Genomic DNA, 14,291 nt, shown 5'->3' on the forward strand with positions numbered 1-14,291 from the left:
ACCAGATTAGGTGTTCTTTAAGGGCCATTCTATCTCTGATGTTATGAAAACTACCCTACAAAATAAATATTTTTCTGCAAAAAATCTCATTTTACTATACTGCAGAGTTTTCCTGTTTGTTTTTAAAAACATTTGGGTTGTTTGGTATATTTGGTCCTGTCACTTAAGTTGTTCATTCATTCACTGTTTATGAGCCTGCTTTTTGCCAAGACAGCTTTGTACTGGGATCAAAGGTGGCAAGGAGCCTATATGACTTTAAGTGGTAACTATCTTGGCCTAGTTTTCTTTGTGTTTGGTTTACCATATTACTGATGCAGTAAAACTGTTTTTCAGCAGACCTATAACAGAAAATTTTTTAATGAGGATTTTTTTTAAGTCTGGAAAGATGAAAACTAATATGTGAAAAAATATGTATCTCTCTGATGAACAAAGTTTGAAATAGGATTATTTTGAATGTCTTTACTGAATTCCTCATGGACTTCTGATGGCTTCTAATGGGGTTGTATACTTTGTTTCTGAGGAAAGATGGTCTTTCAGAATTGGCTTTTTATTTTGTCACTTCTTAGCGCTCTGACTTTGGCTAGTCTTTCAGCCTCTTTGACCCTTTGTTTTCCCAACAGAAAAATGAAGCACCAGAAAAACTGCACACTTTGAAGTAGCTAAAGGAGAAATAGGAATATAGTTTGTGGATTGTACAGTCTCACTTTCCTGGTTTTGTAGTATAGTTACATAAGACGTTCCCAATTGGGAACACTGAATAAAGGGTACACAGAATCTCTCTGTACTACTGTTTGTAACTTGCTGTGAATCTGTGGTTGTTTCCTTAATTGATTTATATTGATTTAATCAGCAACTTCTTTTAAGAGCCTCTTCTCTTATGTAGTAGATACTAGGGATAATAATTAGAACTCATTTTCATGATAAGTGCCTTTGTCTTTTATCAGAGAAAACCGTTTACAAATGGCAGCAGTCATAAACCCTTTATTATGTCATGCTTCTAAGAAGTAGGGCTTCCCTTGTGGCTCACCTGGTAAAGAATACACCTATAATGTGGGAGACCTGAGTTTCATCCCTGGGCTGGGAAGATCCCCTAGAGAAGAGAAAGGCTCCAGTATTCCTTTCAGAATACCCACTCCGGTGTTCTGGCCTGGAAAATTCCATGGACTGTATAGTCCATGGGGTCGCAAAGAGTCAGACACGACTGAGTGACCTTCACTTCACTTCTAAGAAGTAAGCCTCTAGTATTTTTATAAGAGTTTGTACACATTTTTCCAATAGGATTAACAACATTTGCTTGGTTTATCAGATATAGTCAGGACAACTCAGATTTATTTTTTCTTTTCTAGTTCACTAAGTGGCTTATTGTATAAACTTCTGCCTTTATTGTATGAAAAGAAAGTGTTAGTCGCTCAGTCATGTCTGACTCTCTGCCACCTACCTCATGGACTGCAGCCCATCAGGCTTCTCTGTCCATGTGATTCTCCAGGCAAGAATACTGGAGTGGTTAGCCATTCCCTTCTGAGGAGATCTTCCTGATCCAGGGATTGAACATGGGTCTTCTCCACTGCAGGCAGGTAATCTTTACTATCTGAGTCACCATATTCCCTTTTTAATTTCTTCTTACCAATATTTACCTAAATAATTACCTAGACTAATTTTCTAGAGATAATTAAAAGATAAGTCTGGTGACAGAATTAAACCTGATTGACCTAATACGGGAACACAAAGATTTTGTAAAATTGTGATTTATAAGAGGAAATATGCCAGAATGAAAGACCATGGGTTTTCAAGTCAGATGGACTGGGATTTAAATTGCCATTCTGCCACTAATTTGTGGTATGATATGATATGTCTATAAAATCCAGCATACTGCCCAGTTCATTGAGAAAACACTCAATACATGGTATCGATTTTTATTGCTAAACATCTATTTGTCTGTTTTCATGCTTATCAAATGAGAAAACCAGTTTCAATATAAGGTGCCAAGGTGACTTAAGCATATTAAATGAATTTGTGTATTTTTTCCTTTTAAGAGCAGTAAGTACTTCATAGATGAGTTCATGGTCCTAAAATGTCAGACAGTAGTTATGCTTTTTTTTTTTTTAAACCAAGATGATGAACTTTGTACCATTGTAGTCCATTGTAATGCAGTTTTGCTCATGGGAATACTTTATTTCTTGTCAGACTCTCCTCTCTCCTTTTAAAGTAATAATGCCTATCCATTTTGAATAAGTGGCCTCTTCATGTGCTCTGCTTCCTTAGAAATAGAGTAAACAGAAAATAGGCATTATTTCTGTGAGATTAGTATAGAGCAATATGGCTTTCAGAAAAGTGGTATAAAGATGCAATTAAAAGAATTAATTTGAAAATTATTTTTAAAAAACTATCATGTGGAGGCAGATTTTATATTTGGGTTCATTTTATTTTAAAATGATTTTATAAAATGTATGTTGAATGACTTCATTTATTTTTATTTTCATTTGCAATCCCACATAGAAATGTGGTTTGTGTGTATATGTTTAAATAATAGAGCCTAAATTGATACAAGATCTGTCAACTGAATGAATTTGTAAGGCTGTATTATTTATTTACATAAAAATTAAATTTGCTTATTTTTTGGGGGGAAAAAGAAACTCCCTTAATAAAGTGGGTTCAAAATTTTATTTTTGCCATCAACAGACAAGATGTTAATATGTCTATGTCTCAAAACTTTCAACTTTCAAATATAATTTTTCAGTTTTTTATGAATATGCTGTTGATTCCAGTTGGCTTGTTTAGCAGCCTTTAAAAAGATAAAAGAAATGTGCAAATGGAATAGCTAGCTTTCATTTCATAATTTACATTGTTTTTTTTTAATTTTATGGTTTATTTAAAAATAGTTTTTCTAAGAATTTTAAGGCTTCTTATCATCTTCTCCATGTACAGAGGTTTACCTCTTTGAGAGGAAAAGGTCCTCCCTCTGCCTTATCTCTAGGTCCTTTCACTGATCAGCTGGCATGTCTGTATGTTATTTTTACCCATGAAATTATGTATTGCCTTCTCCATAACTAACACCAGTGACAATCTGTAACAGTTCTTCCCTGGAGACCGATTTCATTTTCCTCGTTGTACACCCAGTCTCATAAGCTAAGAGCCTGTGCTGTACACCAATTCTTGAGTTATCTCCGAGATGGCAGCTTGTGCATTGCTACAATAATTATTAGGCTTATCAAGTAATTCCTTCACCTGGACAGGAAAATCTTTTACCATTGTAGATGCTGAGATGTTTCCTTGGGAAATATTGTATCTTAGTGCTATTTGTGTTTTCTCTTGCCTGTGAAATTGGTACTTACTGTTTAGAAATGGAGCAGCATGAAATAGATTAAAATCACGTGCCAGTGCATCTGCTTTCAGTCTCTCAAGCATAGCTTGAAATAAAGATTCATGAAGTGGTATTATTTTCAGTATACGTAGAAGAGTCCTCTAAAAATTAAGGGGCCTTTTTTTTTTTCTTTTCTGTATATGAATGGAATAAAGGAATATATGCATAAACCAGTTTATGGAATGGAATCAGAGGGAGACAGCACTGGAATAAAGAGACAAATTATCAGAAATAAAATTACCAGATATCACACAGTTGAACAATCCATAGTTTCATATTAGTGGTTGAGTGTTTTAAATCCTATATATTAAAACAACTTAATATCCAATTTGCTTCATTTCATTGGAAAGCCTAATGAAACAGCAAAATTATTGAGTGAACAAAGGCAATCTGTAAATTGTCAAAACATTATATAGTTGTTCTTCAGATATTAATTAAGTTATAATCAGAATACTGTTTTAATTTTCCTCAATATATTATGAAATTAGAGTCTTTTACTCTTCATGTTGTTATAGAATGCATCTTGCTTCCAGGTTTTGGAAGGGGGAGCTCAGTGTTATCTAAACCAGTCTCTCTGAGTTTCAGGCATTTTAAAATACTTAATTTGCATGTGGGCAATGATGATCGAATTCAGAAATGCAAGTTGTTTAAAGTGCCAGTCTTTTACATATTCCCATGGTGCCCAAGAAACCTATTGCATATGTTGAGTAAGTGTGGGAGTGTGTTGTACAGTTAAACCTTCGTGCCTTACGTGCTTCATGTTTTCATTTAATAAGAACTTATTTGAAGAGCTGGACCTATCCCCCAAATGCTATGTATTTAATTCCTGACTGCTTAAGGTATTGTGACCTTGCATTTTAAAATAACTTTTGGGAATTTTTTTCTTTATCTGCACATTAAATTAGAGGGCTCTTCCCCAACTATTTTTCATATGTGTGAACTTGTTTGAAACAAATGCTTAAACGAGTGCGCAAGTGATGATTCCATCTGTGCCTCTTTTCTTTGTTGCTAAGAAAAGCCATTTATAATAATCTCTCTAGGAGAAAATCATGAAAATCAGTTGAAAGTTTAGTATACAAAGCCAGTTTTGCTAATTTTGAGTAAGATTTTCTGTGTCACTGTGAGAGAGAGAGTGACTGTTGGAATAATTACTTAAATTCTGTATCTCTACAACAGTGGAAGGAGTAACGTTAGTCTACTTTAAAAAGATATCATAAATAATAACCAGAAAACCTTAAATTTTCCTTGGATCAGCAGTTCTTTTCATATTCCTATACGTAAAATTGCAGTCACGTAGTTCTGTATTTTCAAGAACAGGTGTTATATACTGATACAGATGTTTTGAACAGATATTGTATATGACTTTATGTACACTGAGAAAGCTCTAGAACCTTTCATCAGAGTTTCTGAAAATAGGACTAAATTTTATATTCAGTTATAAATGTGAGTTTCAGAGTACATAGTTTTAAATATAAAAGGGACTTTTACAAAGTAATTTCTATTGCTATACTATTAAAATGATTTATTTGAAATAGTGGTGTAGGGATATAATTTCTTATAGTATTTCATCTTTTTCTGTTTAAATCAGTGGCAATTTGTGGAAAGACAGCTATGTACTACTATGCAACCCAATCCCCAGTCACATTTTTAAAGGATTAGGTGGACATTTTTCTTCAAGGGGTATTTAATGGTCCTTGATACAAAGTACCATAGAGAAGACACGGATAATGCAAAGCAACTAAATTATGTTTGGATTCATAGTCAAATTTCTCTTTCCTAGCAAATTACCACTGTGTGGTATCAAATGTCTTCTGGTGAATTGGAGCATCTTTAAATACTACAAGCCTTGAAGACTCAAGAGTCTTCCAGGCAGCTGCCCTGCAAACCTGGCTGGTTCTTTCTTGCTCTGTTTGGATGATACCAAATGATTCAAAGCAGCGTAGCAGGGGAGTGAGTAGTGGAGGGCCCTAGGGAGGAGAAAATTCCTTACTCTTAGAAGCCTCATGAGTAATGGAGTAAGGCACACAGCAGAGAGTGCAGTTTATAAACTTGGTTATAATGAACTTTGCGTGTGGCTGTTGAGAAGCGAAGTGATTTCCTTTCCTTCCACACCCTCCCGTTCCTGACTGCTGAAATGGAACATCCTAAACAGTCTTTTTCTTTTGCTTAGTTGTGCTGAAGGATGGGACCTGGGCTTCTGCGTTGAGGTAACTTCCTTTGTGAGGAAGGAGGGGACTAGAGTGGTGGACCATGATTGTCTGTCGCTGGTGCAGGCTGAGTTCTGACTTCAGACCCACTCCTTTCTGGTTCACTGTTGCTCAGGATTCTTTTGATTCCTCATAGCACTGTGTAGGCAGAGTTTACAAAGGTGTGGATTTCAAACTGTGTGACCGTACTTTTCCAGGTTGGAGGATTGCTGTTGTTTCAGGTTTGTTTTGTTTTAAAATTTTCAAGGGAAGGAGGGGAAAGGGAAATGCCTGGGAGAACAGAATGGGATGTCTGTGAACACTGATGTGATGGTAGCCTGAGACTGAAGTCTTCCTTATTCTAAGCTCTGAACTGAAACCAACCTGGTTCATACTAAATGCCCCTTGTTCCTTGGCCAGATTCTCATCTGCCGGACTTTTTATATAACATGTGCTGGTAAATACAAAGTAGTGATCCTTTGCCCTACACGTGTTGGTGATGAAATATTGACCCTTGTTCTTATTTGTTCTGAAAATCATATAAGTAGTTGTCACAAAAGGGGAATTTGTCTTATGTCATCCATGATCGGTCCATAATTACTCAAGCAATCTCCATATCTTAATCCTGAATACTGAATACAAAGAATCTTATTTGAGTCCAGGAAAATTGAGTAGGCATCTTAAAACATTATTGTAACTCTGTTTTTACCTGGATGAGAAGTGAGGGTAAAGGGGGCCAGAGGGGAAAGTGACAGTAAACTTTTTATGTTATTTAAAAGGTTAAAAAGCCTAACTGTTTCTAAAGGTGCTTTTAACTCATACAGCTTTTTCTTTTCTTTGCAGCTGTATTAAAGCTCACATATTTTATGACTGTTGTGATTTACTTTTGTTAGACTCACATTCAGGGCAGGGATTGGTAAAGAAATAAACATCGGTAGTATTTATTGGTAAAGAAATTGGTAAATTTCTTGATAAATTGGTAATATTTATTGGTAAAGAAATAAATATATGTGACAATTTACAGTTAGAAATACCATATCAAAACCCAAGCAGCAATCAGGTAGCAAATTTATGAGTGCTTTTCTAAAATCTTGTACATTTTCACATTAAGTATTTTGTAAGTAAGTGCTCAGTCGTGTCTGACTCTGTGCGACCCCATGGACTACAGCCTACCAGGCTCCTCCGTCTATGTACAACGTAATAAATATAGATATTACAATATGGACAGATAATAATATTATTTTCCATTCAGAAGTGAAATCTGAATAGCATTTAAGTAGTAAGGTTTTCAGACTTTGTCAGCAGGTTGTCATTGTCAAAATATTAGGGATCTCCCTACAGTATAAAAAGTAGAAGGAGGTCCAGAACATTTATAGAGATCCATTTTGTTCATGCACCATGTCTAAATTAACAATAGTATATTGTACCTTTTGATAGTATCACTTACTATTTTTCTATTTTTTCCTTCTATATGGTAAAATTCTATAGAGAGGTGACTTGCTATTTCATTTCCTGATAGCTACTAGAACAGCCCTATGTGCTATAAATCTGCATAATGAAAGCCCTTTTGATTATGGAGTAATACAATGGTGAGTTGTCTGTGAAGGTTTAAGACTTTCCTTAATCCTGTTATATAATCCTAGAATATGTTATTTGCTGACATTGAGGGAGGGGAGGCCATGCCACTTGATTCATAGCTCTCATAAGAATATCCAAGATTCTCTTTGCATTCAATTTAACAACAGGAAGCAGAACAGTTGCACAACTGTGCCACGTTGGAATTTCTTCCTGACACGTATGGAATCTCAACCTAAATATTGTAGGCAGTTGATTCATTTATCAGTTGTGTATACCTGATTTGTGAATTTCTTTATTTGCTGATCCTTATTGTTTCCCCTCATGTTGCCACTCTCCTCACTACCAAATTTAAAAGAAAGAAAAGAGAAAAGTGTTGATGAACTTGTTGCTGTTCTGCAGTAAAAATTTGCAAAAGGAGTAACTTTAAACTAGTTTTAAACTAGTTCAGTTACGTTCAGTCGCTCAGTAGTGACCGGCTCTGCAACCCCATGGACTGCAGCACGCCAGGCCTCCCTGTCCATCACTGATTCCCGGAGTTTATTCAAACTCATGTCCATTGAGTCGGTGATGCCATCCCACCATCTCATCCTCTGTTGTCCCCTGCTCCTCCTGCTTTCAACCTTTCCCAGCTTCAGGATCTTTTCAAATGAGTCAGTTCTTCACATCAGGTGGCCAAAATATTGGAGTTTCAGCTTCAGCATCTGTCCTTCCAATGAATATTCAGGACTGATCTCCTTTAGGATGGACTGGTTGGATCTCCTTGCAGTCCAGGGAACTCTCAAGAGTCTTCTCCAACACCACAGTTCAAAAGCATCAATTCTTTGGTGCTCAGCTTTCTTTATGGTCCAACTCTCACATTCATACATGACTATTGGAAAAACCATAGCCTTGAGACAGACCTTTGTTGGCAAAGTAATGTCTCTGTTTTCTAATATGCTGTCTAGGTTGGTCATAGCTTTTCTTCCAAGGAGCAAGCATCTTTTAATTTCATGGCCTCAGTCACCATCTGCAGTGATTTTGGAGCCACACAAAATAGTCTGTCACTGTTTCCACTGTTTCCCCATCTATTTGCCATGAAGTGATGAGACCAGATGCCATGATCTTAGTTTTCTGAATGTTGAGTTTTAAGCCAACTTTTTCACTCTCCTCTTTCACTTTCCTCTTTCACTTTTAAACTAGTTACTACTTTTCAAGTCAGGTATGGAGATGGCCTGGCTGCCTCTGGGCTTCATTATTTTGTCTGATTTGTCTGACAGACTTAGTCTGAGCTCAGTCCCACATCAGTGCACTCCGTTCTAAAAGCAGGGCTCTTTTTTATTCTGCTTATTACCTGGTAACCATTAAATTAAGAACATTAGTGAAACTCTGAACAGAAAGTAGTTCCATAATCTCTTTGGTATCCGGTTGAGCTGATGCCAGTTGCTGTACTTTGGGAAAGAGAAGGAGGAATCAACCAATTAGAGGAACCTTTTTTAATTCTTGAGAACCAGCACTGAAGTGCAGATCTTCTGAAGAGCAGCCATGATTAATTACTCTTAATTTGTATAAAGAATCTAAAAAAAAGTCTTAACTTCTACTGGCTATAATATGCCAAATAATAAATGTCTGTCATGGTTAATTAAATGGAGATACTTAAATTGGCCACTTGATGTCTTTATTGTAAAAGATCAGAAGTTGTTAGCTTATAATAGACTTTCCCAAAGTGTAAGAAATAAAGAGAAGCATTGAGGAGTGTATTAAGACCTGGTTTTGCCATTAGCAGTTACATGGCTTAAGTTGGTCACTTCTCTCTAGATCTTGGTGTCTTCATTTAAAAGAGGAAGTGCAGGGATTGAACTTAGTAAACTTTAAGTTACTATCAGCAATTCCACACAGTCTCTGGCATGGTATTCCTAAATGTCAAGGTTGAAGGTTTAATGACTGAAAGTAGCATATGGGTTTCATGTGAGCATTTAATATTGAGTAGCTTGTAAGAAGGCAATGGCACCCCACTCCAGTACTCTTGCCTGGAAAATCCCATGGGCAGAGGAGCCTGGTAGGCTGCCGTCCATGGGGTCGCTAAGAGTCGGACACGACTGAGCGACTTCACTTTCACTTTTCACTTTCATGCATTGGAGAAGGAAATGGTAACCCACTCCAGTGTTCTTGCCTGGAGAATCCCAGGGACGGGGGAGCCTTGTGGGCTCCCGTCTGTGGGGTTGCACAGAGTCGGACACGCAGCAGCAGCAGCAGCTTGTAAGAAAGGATATAACCAGAAATCAGTCAGATCTGCTCAGTTGAGTCGAGGCTTTGTTTCTAGAATGCATTTTTTCTTTTTGAGATAGGCCTAAAAATGCTATGTCTCGGAAGCAATTGTTTAAACTTGGCTTTATGTAATGTTTCTGTTCTTAATTTGTGGATCATGGGCCTCTTCAGACATGGTAATTATTTGATGGGATCCAGCATTGGAGAAGGAAATGGCAACCCACTCGAGTCTTCTTGCCTGGAGAATCCCAGGGATGGGGGAGCCTGGTGGGCTGCCGTCTATGGGGTCGCACAGAGTCGGACACGACTGAAGTGACTTAGCAGCAGCAGCAGCAGCAGCAGAAACCTATTAGGACCAGACATTCCAGTTAGATGATAGATTTGTCATGTGTGTGTTGCATGATTATCTTTTAAAGCATGCAGATGCTGATGTAACACAATGAAAATACATTTAAAGGTGTTGCTGAATTCATAGTAGCCTTTTATTATTAAAGGGTTTTCTTGTAGTTGTTTTACTTGTAATATCCACTGGAGTGGGGCTTGAGGGCTTCAGTTATGGTGGGGAGCCTCTGCGAAATATTTTGATTAGCATAGGTCTTAATAATTATGAAATGTTATGAAACACTGCTGTGGAGAACTTCTCTAATTGTTCAGCTTTAAACTCCTGCCATTAGAATGTTCCCCATTACCAAAAAGAACATAACTAAAAAAGGAATTCCATAGAGGAAAATGGTGAGGATGAGGACAAAGGGGGAGTGAGGAGTCACTTACCTTATCCTAGCTTATCATCTCCACCAAGTATTAATAGCATTTTGGAATGTTGACTCTGGGGGCATCTGTAGCCATCTTTTTGCTTTTTGAAGCATAGCTGGGGGTGTGGACTGTTCAGATTACAACTGGCACAGTGCCAGGGTCACGGGGAGCCCTGTCACAATAGGGGTGCCCCCTGGTGTGGGGTAACACAGCAGCTCTTGTAGGAGGGGGAGATGGCCTTCTTCAAGCCACGTAGTACTTTACGTTTTAGCTTCAGCTTAAATTCCAGCTCCACACACATTTGAGCATATTCCGTGTATTGGGTAGTAGTAGGTCACAGTGCACATTTGATGCTGGTCTATATATTTCTCTTTTGACGTGGACCTGGACATTCTGTATAGGAAGCAGTGTTAACAACAACTTTCAAGTGAAAGGGTAATTACTTCTGATATCATTTCTCTGACTTTTATGCTTTGCCCCTTCTGAAAATTATCTCTAATTTAAATCCTTGAGATAACCTTCCACGTGAGTTTTGTGGTCTCCAATTTATGGTTGAAGAGACTATAGTTCCAAGAGATATAATAGCTTTGGAAGTCAGTCGACTAACTGGTGCCTGGAGAATCAGGATGGGACACAGAGCCTCTGGCTGATGGTCCAGTAGCCACACAATAGATATTTATGTGCAGCGTTTATGAGGAGACAAACATTAGAAATGTTTATTTTAGTACACTTTAGGCATTCAGGTGTCTTAATGTAGGGAACTGGGGACAGAGTTTAGAATCTGTATTTTATCATGCTGCTGCTGCTGCTGCTAAGTCACTTCAGTCGTGTCCGACTCTGTGCGACCCCATAGACAGCAGCCCACCAGGCTCCCCCTTCCCTGGGATTCTCCAGGCAAGAACACTGGAGTGGGTTGCCATTTCCTTCTCCAATGCAGGAAAGTGAAAAGTGAAAGTGAAGTCGCTCAGTCGTGTCCGACTCTCAGCGATCCCATGGACTGCAGCCCACCAGGCTCCTCCGTCCATGGGATTTTCCAGGCAAGAGTACTGGAGTGGGGTGCCATTGCCTTCTCTGGTATTTTATCATAATCTTCTGTAAAAGATTCAGATTTTGCACACCTACTGATTTCTTATTGGAGGGTACCTTTCAGAGGGTGAAGATCTGGAATCACTGAGCGAACTTTTCCAAGCTGGCTTTTTCTTTTTCCTCATTCTGATTCACCAGGTCTGTCGTGAGACTTAAGCATGTGTATTCCAGAAGTGATTCAGATAGACGGCTTTCCCTCCTCACCCCACCCTCATACGGCTTTGAGAATCACTCGGAATATATATGTAAAGTCTAAAGTTATGGGAGGCTGTTCATAAAACAAATATATTATCAAGCAGATAGTGCCAAGCACTATTTTAGCCTGTTGGGGTATATAAGGAAATAAAAAATAAGACTCTTGACCTCGTGCAGCTTATCCTCCAGATAATCTGCAGACATCTTCGAACAGCCTGTTTGTTATTTAGTTTTGAAGACTAATGAATAAGAGGAAGACTAAGTGCCTTTAGTATTAATAAAGGAAAATAAGAACGGGGCCTTTTGAGAAATAACAAATGAAATTAGATATGAAATTCAAGTGAATGTTAAAGTTCAATCAAGTCATCAGAATTTATATTAAGTAAGTGATTAGTGTTGTTGATAGGTGTGTATGCAGAATGCCAATTACTGACTTTGCTGATTGCTTTTGGGGTTTGGACTTCAGTAACCAGTGTTAAGGGGCTTCCCAGGTAGCACTAGTGATAAAGAACCCACCTGCGAATGCAGAAGACATAAGAGACTTGGGTTTGATCCCTGGATCGGGAAGATCCCCTGGAGGAGGGCATGAAAACCCACTCCAGTATTCTTATCTGGAGAATCCCACGGACAGAGGAGCTTGCAGGCTGCAGACCATAGTGTCACAGAGTCGAACACAACTGAAGTGACTTAGCACACATGCAACCAATGTTAAGAGTGGCTTGTCTCTGAAGTTCTCAATCATTTGCAAGCAACTTACTTTATAGTTCCTAGGAACTCCATAAATTTGTCTTGATCTTCATGTTAGTGCAGAGAGCCACTTCTCAAAATCTTTACCTTCAGGTCAGTTCTACAATTATTTATTTTAATCCACTGGTTCTTTTAAAATAGGTCTCTTATAACACATGCTTGTTTTAATCAACATTTTTACAAGATAGGAGAATTTTAATTAATTAAATTTTAATTTTAACTGCCTTGGCTTTGTTTCTAGATTGCTTAAAACTTTTTTAATACCCATTGGTCTGTTTTCCCACTTTTCCTTCCATTATATTATCTTTTCTTTTTTTAACTGGCTTTGGCTCATTTACTTTGAATAAAAACTATGCCTAATATTTTAAAGCTTGAAAAGTTGCCATTAATCGCTGGTATCATAACATCCTCTTAAGGCAAGTTATCTTGTTGCTCTGTCCTCTAAATGTAGCATCCAGAGTCAGAAGGCCTCTGGCAAGGATAAAAATAGCCTTCCTGCTTGCTGGTTTGTTGTTAGGTTTACTGGCAGTAGGAAATCTTTTGAATTCCTTAATTGGGTCAGCTCTTTGCTGGTGTCTCTCTAGACATTCCCGTCTGCCTGAAATTCTTAGATGCTTTTAGATCTTCCACCTTTATACCTGCCCTCAGTTAGAGTTAAAGCAATCCTTATGAAACCTTCCTCAATCTGTAGAAACATAGCCCATTGACTTTACTTATCTTAAAGATAAAATGTTATTTTCTCTCTCTTTTTTTTTGCCACTCTGTATTCTGATTTTCAGCTACCATATCACAATTGAAAAATGAAATCTGAGCTATTGGTGCAAAAAGAAGTTCCTCTTTGGCTTTTATTGAAAATAATATTTTTAAGTTGAATTTCCAAAGTTTTCATTTCCTAAAATACTGATGCTACTTTACCAGTTTGGCTATCATAAAAGAAAAGAGTTAGCTTTTTTTTCTCTTAACTCCTGAAAGAAGAATTATATCCCTGTTTGTAACTTAGAACATTAGCAAACTCATTTCTCTGAAGCTGAAAAATCCCCCAGATGGCCACTCCTTTCTTCAGGGTTCCAGTTTGGGTCTTACTTGGCAAGGAGGAATCCTTCCTCTTTGTTTCTCTCACAAGTGGGAAACTGTTAGTTGTCTCTGGCTTTTAAGTTACTGAAGGGAAAGGAATTACTGTTAATTGAACACATACTCTATCCAGGGGGACTTTTCTGGGCATTTTGCAAAAATTATGAATTTCTCACATGTACGTGGAAATAGCTCTGTTTTTACTTCAGAGGAACTAAGTAACTTGAACCTACCTCACTAGATGAGATTGGTCCAGCTCCACACTTTGCACTGCGTGTTTCATGCCAGAGAGACCACTAGCTGCTAGCTTTGTTTTATTTATTCAACAGCTATTTATCGAGTGCCTTTCTCTGCTCTAAGCTCTGGGATGTGAGACCCAAAACCTGTCCTCAAAGATTTTGTTGTCCTAGAGGAAGAGAGTTTAGAAATAGGTGATTTAAATAAAGTTTATAATAAGTGTACGGAGAAGGCAATGGCACCCTACTCCAGTACTCTTGCCTGGAAAATCCCATGGACGGAGGAGCCTGGTGGGCGGCAGTCCATGGGGTCGTTGAGAGTTGGACACGACTGAGTGACTTCACTTTCACTTTTCACTTTCCTGCATTGGAGAAGGAAATGGCAACCCACTCCAGTGTTCTTGCCTGGAGAATCCCAGGGATGGGGGAGCCTGGTGGGCTGCTGTCTATGGGGTCACACAGAGTCGGACACAACTGAAGTGACTTAGCATAGCATAGCATAGTAAGTGTAAAGAGTGTTGCATGGAGCCAGTAGGGCTGTCTGAACCAAGGAGCAGGTGGCTTTGGGCAAGTACTTTCCATAGGATGTGAGGCCTAAGAAAGAAGCCACCTGGGTAAAAGGGAGGGGGCTTGAGTGGTGAAACACTGGAGACAGAGAGAAAGGAAGGCATTCCAGACAGAGGAAGGGACCCAGATGAGAAAGTTAATGGGCCAGTAGCTCTGAATATCTAGAGTATCTAGAAGGGAAATGGCAGTGAGTTAAGAGAATTCAAGTATTTTTTACAAGCTCCAGCCTTTAAACTGAAAGTCAAATCTATCCTGGAAAGGGGTTTT

At 38.2% G+C, this 14,291-nt stretch overlaps 1 protein-coding gene across 3 annotated transcripts in view; it reads left to right on the forward strand.

Annotated features, from left to right (window-relative positions):
- The window catches only part of CPEB4 (cytoplasmic polyadenylation element binding protein 4), a 72,050-nt gene that overhangs the window by 23,806 nt on the left and 33,953 nt on the right, over nucleotides 1-14,291 (forward strand). The gene's annotated exons all lie outside the window — the stretch shown is intronic.

The sequence above is a fragment of the Bison bison genome, unplaced genomic scaffold (genome assembly GCF_000754665.1).
Source record: "Bison bison bison isolate TAMUID 2011002044 unplaced genomic scaffold, Bison_UMD1.0 scf7180017864329, whole genome shotgun sequence".
Classification (NCBI taxonomy): domain Eukaryota; kingdom Metazoa; phylum Chordata; class Mammalia; order Artiodactyla; family Bovidae; genus Bison; species Bison bison.